Source organism: Dromiciops gliroides, chromosome 3 (assembly GCF_019393635.1).
Source record: "Dromiciops gliroides isolate mDroGli1 chromosome 3, mDroGli1.pri, whole genome shotgun sequence".
Lineage (NCBI taxonomy): Eukaryota > Metazoa > Chordata > Mammalia > Microbiotheria > Microbiotheriidae > Dromiciops > Dromiciops gliroides.
Window position 1 is genome coordinate 549,993,288 of NC_057863.1, and position 7,512 is coordinate 550,000,799.

A 7,512-nucleotide genomic window follows, 5' to 3' on the forward strand; every position below is an offset into this window, starting at 1 on the left:
CTCCCAGCTCCCAGTGCAGAGATCTTTCCATGCTACTAACCCTAGATTAAGGGTCTCTTTTTAGATTCAATCTCAGCTAGATTCAGCAATGGTGAGGGCTCTGGCCTGAGGCCCATAGGCATTGGGTACCCCCAGAGCCAAACTTTCCCAGGCTCATTCCACAGCTGCTCGGACCAGCAGAATAGAAAATCGTCCTAAAATCAAATAACTCAACGGGAAAGGGAGCTTGGCCTGAGTGCTTGGAAGATAGATAGATCTCCCATTCCTGACTTAACTGCTTTGATCTTCCTTTTTTGGGGGGAGGGAGGCAATTGGGGTTAAGTGACTTGCCAAGGGTCACACAGCTAGTAAGTGTTAAGTGTCTGAGGCTGGATTTGAACTCAGGTCCTCCTGACCCCAGGGCCGGTGCTCTATCCACTTCACCACCTAGCTGCCCCTGATCTTCCTTTTTAAAAAAATCCATCATCAATCAAGTCATCTATCCAATTCAAGAAATATTTATTAGGGGGCGGCTAGGTGGCGCAGTGGATAAAGCACCAGCCCTGGATTCAGGAGTACCTGAGTTCAAATCTGGCCTCAGACACTTGACACTTACCAGCTGTATGACCCTGGGCAAGTCACTTAACCCCCATTGCCCTGCAAAAAAAAAAAAAAAAAAAGAAATATTTATTAAACACCTCAACCTTGAAGTTGTCCCCAACAAGGTCATGCAGAGGGTACAGTGAGGAGGGATTCCAGCTACTGGAGGAACAATGGCCTCAGTTTCCTCACCTGTAAAATAATAAGAGGTTGGTCCCTTGCAGTTCTTTATATTAAGACACCCTAAGTATAAGCGGCCATGAAATCAGATGAGGGAGAGATGACAGGGAGCTGAGGGCCAGAGAAGTTTAAAAAGCCACCTCAGCATGAGCAGAGGGAAGTGAACAGAACCAGGAGAACCATTTATACTACAATGAGAATAATATAGAGACAAACAACTTTGAAAGACTTTGGAATTCTGATCAATGAATGCAAAGACTAGCCACAATTCCAAAAGACTACCTAGGTACAACCATACAGACGGAGACCTGTTTTTTTGGCCTGGCCAATGAGGGAATTTATTTTGCTTATCTATATGTGTTTGTGATAGATAGTGCGTTTGTCCTACTTTCTTTCTCAGTGCTGGGGGGGGGGGGGGCGGGGGGGGGTAGTGAGAGAGTTTTTGTTAACTGCAAAAAATAAAATTCCATAGAAAACAAAGATCCCTCAAATACATTATATAATTTGGTCCTCACAACAAGCCTTGCAGGGAAATAGAATAAGAATTATTATTGTTATGGTTATTGTTAATAATAATGTTTGGGGCAGCTAGGTGGCGCAGTAGATAGAGCACCAGCCCTGGATTCAGGAGGTCCTGAGTTCAAATCTGACCTCAGATACTTGACACTTACTAGCTATGTGACCCTAGGCAAGTCACTTAATCCCAACTGCCTCACCAAAAAAAAATGAATAATAATAATAATAATAATGTTTGTTGAACTGAATGAGGCCCAGGGTGATTTGCCCGATGTCATGTATTAGATTGGCCTCCAGTGTCCTATCTAGCTCACACTTCCTTCTCACATACTACATTGTGACTGAGCCAAAATTGGAACCAAGCCCTCCCAGCCCAATATCAAAGCTGTCACTTCCTTGTGTATTGGGAGATGGGGAGGTGGTAAGAAAGGTGAAAACGGTGGAGAGACTGCAGGTGTTAGTCCACCTGGTCCAAGGGAAGACAGGCCACCAACCACCTCCCCATTGAGAACAACCTTCCAACGTTCCTACGGGCTTCTGGACATTCCTTCCTCACAGCCAGATGCCACATAATCCTGCCCCAGATCACCAATAGCAAGTCTCCCCATGAACAACCTCTGTGACTACAAGTCCTTGGGGAACTTGGAACTTGGAGCCTGGGCCTCTGTCAGAGCCAGCCAGCCCCTAAAGACACTGCAGATTCAGAGATTGCTCACTGGCTTCCTAACACTCATTTCCTGTACCCCTTTACTCACTCACCTCTCCTCTGTTTCTCTCAAAACAGAAGCAGGTCTGGGAATTACAGGATTCAGAGCCAGAAGGGGCCTTATAACAGAGAAAGTGTGAGGTGAAAGCTACCTGAGTATCACAGAGTTCCAACCACCTCTTTCTGTAAGGAAGCTATAAAGAAAAAATTTGTTGATAAGATCACACATCAAAAAAAGTAGACGGAGCAGATTGTTTTAGTTTAGCTATGCAAATTTATTACAAGGGTTTTCTTTTTTCTTTTTCAGTGGGTAGGGGGTTAGGGAGAAAAAAGAAATGCTTGGCAACTGAAAAATAATAAAGTTTGATTTTTAAAAAATAATAATAAATAGGAATCTTTTTTAAAAAAATAGGCAGAGATCTGAACCCACATCCTTTGATTCCAAACCCAGTGTTCAATGAGGAAGAGAAGGCAATGAGCCAGCAAACTGGGATGGAGGGAGGAGGGCAGTGCTGAGAGGCTGGGTAGGTGCAAGGCTGCCCAGGCACAATCTCAAAGGTCTCTACAAAGAGAAAGTTTCTGGTTAAGAGGGAAATCTAAACAGAAATTTCAAGAGGAACGAGTGGCTTCTAATAGAGAGAGAGGGCAAGGGGGAAAAAGGAGAAAAAATGGTGAAAAGAAAATGGAAGCAGGCAGGCAAAGAGAGGCTGAAAAAGGGAATGAGTAAGAAAGAGAAAAGAGAGGAGAATGAAAGGAAAATAAGGAGCGTGTAGAAGAGAGGAGAGGGAAGAGGTAAATGGAGGAGAAGGAATGGTAAGGGAAGGGAAAATGGGAGGAGTGGAAAAAGAAGAAGCAAGGAGGAAGAGAGGTAGGGAAAAGAAGAGAAGGAATGACAGAAAAGGAAAAGAAAGGGAGAGAAAAAAGAGAAAATGGGGATGGGAGGAGAAAGAAAAAGGAAGAGATGGGAAGGCGAAAAAAGAGAAGAGGCAAGGAGGAAGAGGTAGGGAAAAGAAGAGAAGAAGTGACAGAAAAGGAAAAGAGGGAGAGAAAATGGGGATGGGAGAGGTGGAGGGAGAAGGAGAGAAAAAAAGGAAGAGATGGGAAGGAGTAAAAAGGGTAGAGGAAAGCAGGAAGAGATAGATGGTCAGAGAGGACAAAAATGAAGAGGTCAAAAGGAAAGGAAAGAGAAGCTGGACAATGTGAGTAGAAGGAAGGGTGAAGAGGCCTGTGGAGTCTATAGCCATCAAGTGGGGAAATAATCAAAGCTTTCCTATTTCTTGACCAGGATAACAAGAGAGGGAGGAAAGAATTTGAAAAATGTCTTTTCCTCTTCTCCACACAACCTTTTGTCTGTCCATCCTCACAGCTAGCCTAATAGTTCTCAAAAATCACTCAGGAGGTAGCCCGGTCAGCTGATGAGCTCCCTGAGGGCAAGAAACAAGAGGTATTGGGTCTTCTTCCCAAGCAGAACACAGCTGCTTCACTACGGACTGCTGGACCCTTCTCCTTCTCCTTCCCCATCCCCCCCATAACTGAAAATATTAAAGTTAAAAGAGATCTTAGAAAATGGAATGTTGGTGCTTGAAAGGTACCTACCTTAGAACAAACACTTTTAGAACTGAGAGAGTGCTTAAGGATCAACTAGTCTGAGAGGTTTCTTAACCTGAGAACCAAGACCATGGCAGTGTAAAAAAAATTATATATATATACACACACACACACACACACACACACATATACATGTGAGTGATATGTATACATGTGTATGTGTATGTATGTGTATACGCATATGATAATTGCATTTCAATAATTGGTTTCCTATGTGATCCTGTATATTTTATTTTATGCATTTAAAAATATGATGCTGAGAAGGGGCCCAGGACCCCAAAAAAGATGAACACAAATCTTAACTCCATTTTGCACGTGAGATAACAAGCCCAGAGAAGGAAAAGGACTTACCCTCTAGGGAAACTTTTGTTCAATCAATGAATTAATGAAGCTGTAAAACCTGTCATTAGCTCAGTGCCGAATAAGAACAGTTCACAACCACCTCACCAGCACCACCATCCATTCTACCCCCACCTCCAGTAAAATAAACATCAGCATTCTCAACCTTTCCCTCACCATGAAGTCACCGAGTCTTAGACAAGCTGGAGGACTACCATCGGCAAGCCTGGCTCCATAGAAAGGCATTTAATCTGTCTAGGGGACAGGACACCTGGGTCCTATTCCCAACATCTACCACTGCCTCCTAGGGGAGAGGGGCTCTAGGAAGTAAGTCTGAATTTAGAGTTGAAAGTGACCTTAGAGATCATTTAGCCCCAGCCCCACATCCTACAGCAAAGAAGCAGATTCAGAGAGCAATAACTTGAACAAGGTCAGGCAGATAGATAATAAGAGCCAAACTAGCAGAAGCCAGGTCCTTAGACTCAAAATCCATTGTTCTTCCTCTTTTCCTGGACACTTAATAAGAGAGAGTGGAAACTAACCCCACCCCAAGCTCTGATCTCACTCCCACCCCCTAAGGAAACTCTTAGCTCCTACAGAATCAATGGTCAGTCAATCTGAAAGGGGAAAAAGGTTGGTCTGGGCCCCTCCAGGGACGCAGGGGCCCCCAGCTCCCAGAGAAGGAAGTGGTTTCGTGCAAACAGCTCCGGCCAGAAGAGCAGTTCCCCAAAAGCACGGCTTCCCCTCGCCTTTCCCAGGGTGCTCCTTCTCCCCACCCCCAAACCTGTGCACCCTAGTACTGCAACGGGCACCTGTGCGAGGTTCAGGGCAGACCCCATTCCAGGCCAGGTTTTAATTTGTCCCATCCAAGAGCTTACCACCCTAACTGATCTATCAGAGCTGGGAACCCCAAGGAGTCTGCCAATGTGGGTTCCCTCCTCAGCCCCCTCCATTCCCCAGGGACCCCTTAATAAAGGAGCCTCAAACCTGGGTATGGGGTCCCATTTTGCAAGACCCCTAGGATAGCCAGGAGCTGGGGGAAGGGGCAAGTGGCCAAGCAGTGCCCCCTCGAGGGACAGCGCACCAACCCGAGCAAGCGGGAGACTCTCCAAAGCCTGAGGGTTCCTCCCATTCTACAAAGACCCCCGGGCTCGACCGCCGGGGTGTAAGGGCGTAGGCAGCCCCCCCCCCTCCAGTGCCTCAGTGCACCTAGCCCCAGGAGGTTCCCCGCAGCGGCACCAACCCTCCCCCCTCCCCCCGGGAGGCCCCCGAGGGCTGCCAGCAGTGGGAATTACCTGGCGCAGCGAGGAGCCTGCCCCAGCATGTCCCGTCCCTTGCCCCGGCCTGGCCCAGCCAGGATCCAATAGCGCAGCAGAAACGGAGGCGGCTCGCGCGCCCCGCGCCCCAGCCTGGAGCTGGAGCCCGAGCCGAAGCCGAGCCGGAGCCCGAGCACAAGGCGAGGCTAGGTAGAGGCGCCGGCCCGCAGGTCTCCCTCTGCCGCAGTCGGCGCACGCGGAGCCAGCCCGGCCGGCCGGCTGCCTCCCTCGCCTAGCCCGGCCTGGACAGGGCTCGGCTTCCCAAGGCTGATGCGCGCTGCCCGCCCTGCTCCAGTCCGGCGGGGTAGGGTTACAGCGCCCAACAGGAGGAGCCGAGTCGTGGTTGGCAAAGGTGGGAGGGGGAGGGGAGGGGGGGAGCAGAAGGGGCGGAGGGAAGAGTAAACCACAGACCCAACTGGAGCCTCCTCCTTTCTCCAGCCAACGAGCTGGGGGAAGCAGTTTCTCCTCCCCGCCTCTCCCTTATTCCATCCCTGAGCCAGAATGGACAGACGTTTCAGCTGGGTAAGATTTTCATCTCCACGCAAAAGCTGCCCCCAAGGGGCGTGCTCCGGTCTCGCCCAGCAGCACCGAAAACGTGGAAGGACCGCCCTGGGACATCAATTAATCAGCAACTTTCTGCCCACCCCAGGAATAAAACCCGATGTTCCTAGGACTCCACCGAGAAACGCACCCACCTCCCCACCCCCAGTAAACGCAAGGAGGCGGGAGAGAAACCATCTCTCAATCTCTTCCTCTTTCTGGCTCTCGGGGTCCTCCTCGGTAAAATGAGGGGATTAGACCACAGAGTCCCTGAGGTCTCTTCCGGCTCAGACATTCCTTCTAGGTTTTAAGGTCCCCTCAAAGCGCTAACATTCCGGGATTCTAAAAGCACCTAAAGTTATTCATCTCTCCATCAACACCTCCCCCCACGCCCCAACCCCCAGCACAATGCTGAGCACAGCATGCTGAAGAGATGTTGAGCGAACAAATGAATGTATGATCAATCACTTCCCCTGGTCCCAGGATCCTTCTGAAGGCAGAGAGAGAGAGAGAGAGAGAGAGAGAGAGAGAGAGAGAGAGAGAGAGAGAGAGAGAGAGAGAGAGAGAGAGAGAGAGAGAGAGAGAGAGAGAGAGAGAGAGAGAGAGAGAGAGAGAGAGAGAGAGAGAGAGAGAATGTGTGTGTGTGTTGGAGGGGAGAGTTTAATGCTGTGATGAAAAGAGAACTGTATTTTTACAGTCAAAGAATCTAGATTCAAATCCTAATTCTGCCACTGAGTGACCTGCAAGTCACTGCACTTTGGATGAGGTTTAGTTTCCTCAAATATAAACTGAAGAATTTGGACTGGATCCTCCCTAGTGATCCTTTCGGTTCTAAATCCTTTGAGCAACCCCATGAGGTGAAAATTGGGGGAAGGGCAGAAAGGTGACCAAGAAATTCAATGCAATAAGTATTTATTGATGGGCACGGGCTACAAAAAGAACACAACAGTCACTGCCCTCAAGGAGGTTGGGTATTTTCTACCAGAGGCAGAGGATGGGGAAGAGGATGCACGATGAATGACACTTGGTGACAAGTCAATGCAAGATAATTTGAGGAAGGAAAGAGTAATAACAAAGGGGGGGGTAAGAGAGGAGAAGGAGGAGATCAGGAAAGGTTGGGGGGGAGGGCACCTGAACAGAAAGAGGCAAAGGCTTTTTAAGGAAGGAAACCAAAAGGCAGAGCTGAGGAAGAAGGCCTATGCAAAGGCATGGAGATGGGATGTCAGGTACAGAAATAGAAGTCAGAGTCTTATTACCTATAGCCTGCACTATTGAACAGCTTCCAAAACCATCTCCCTGCCTCCAACCTGTCCACCATATACAGCTGCCAAAATAATTTCCCCAAGGAAGCCCTTGCTCATCCTTGCCTCCAGGGAAAAAATGTCAGCTCCTTAACCTGGCATTGCAGGCCTGCCGTGATGTGGATCTCACCTGCCTTTTCAGCCTTCTTCCACACTACTCCGCTTCAAGAACCATATTTCAGCCAAAATGAACCAATCACTGTTCCCCTCCCCCTTCTTCCCTCAATCCCTTGATGCTGCATCTCCCTCCCAGTATATTCACAAGTTGTTCCCCATATCTGGAATGCCCTTCCTTCTCTTCTCTGGCTCTCAGAAACCTTGTCCTCCTTCAAAACCAGTCAGGTACCATCTTCTCTGTGAAGCCTGCCCACCCCCTCCCCCCTGCTCCCCCCATCTCTTCCTCCTCGATTTTCCTTACTTACCTGTG

At 48.6% G+C, this 7,512-nt stretch overlaps 1 protein-coding gene across 1 annotated transcript in view; it reads right to left on the reverse strand.

Annotated features, from left to right (window-relative positions):
- Positions 1 to 5,591, reverse strand: part of PAK1 (p21 (RAC1) activated kinase 1) — a 121,364-nt gene extending 115,773 nt beyond the window's left edge. Inside the window, 1 exon segment of the mRNA XM_043993208.1 lies at positions 5,224 to 5,591. The gene's annotated coding sequence lies outside the window, so the exon portion shown is untranslated.
- Between the last annotated feature and the right edge of the window lie 1,921 nt (positions 5,592 to 7,512).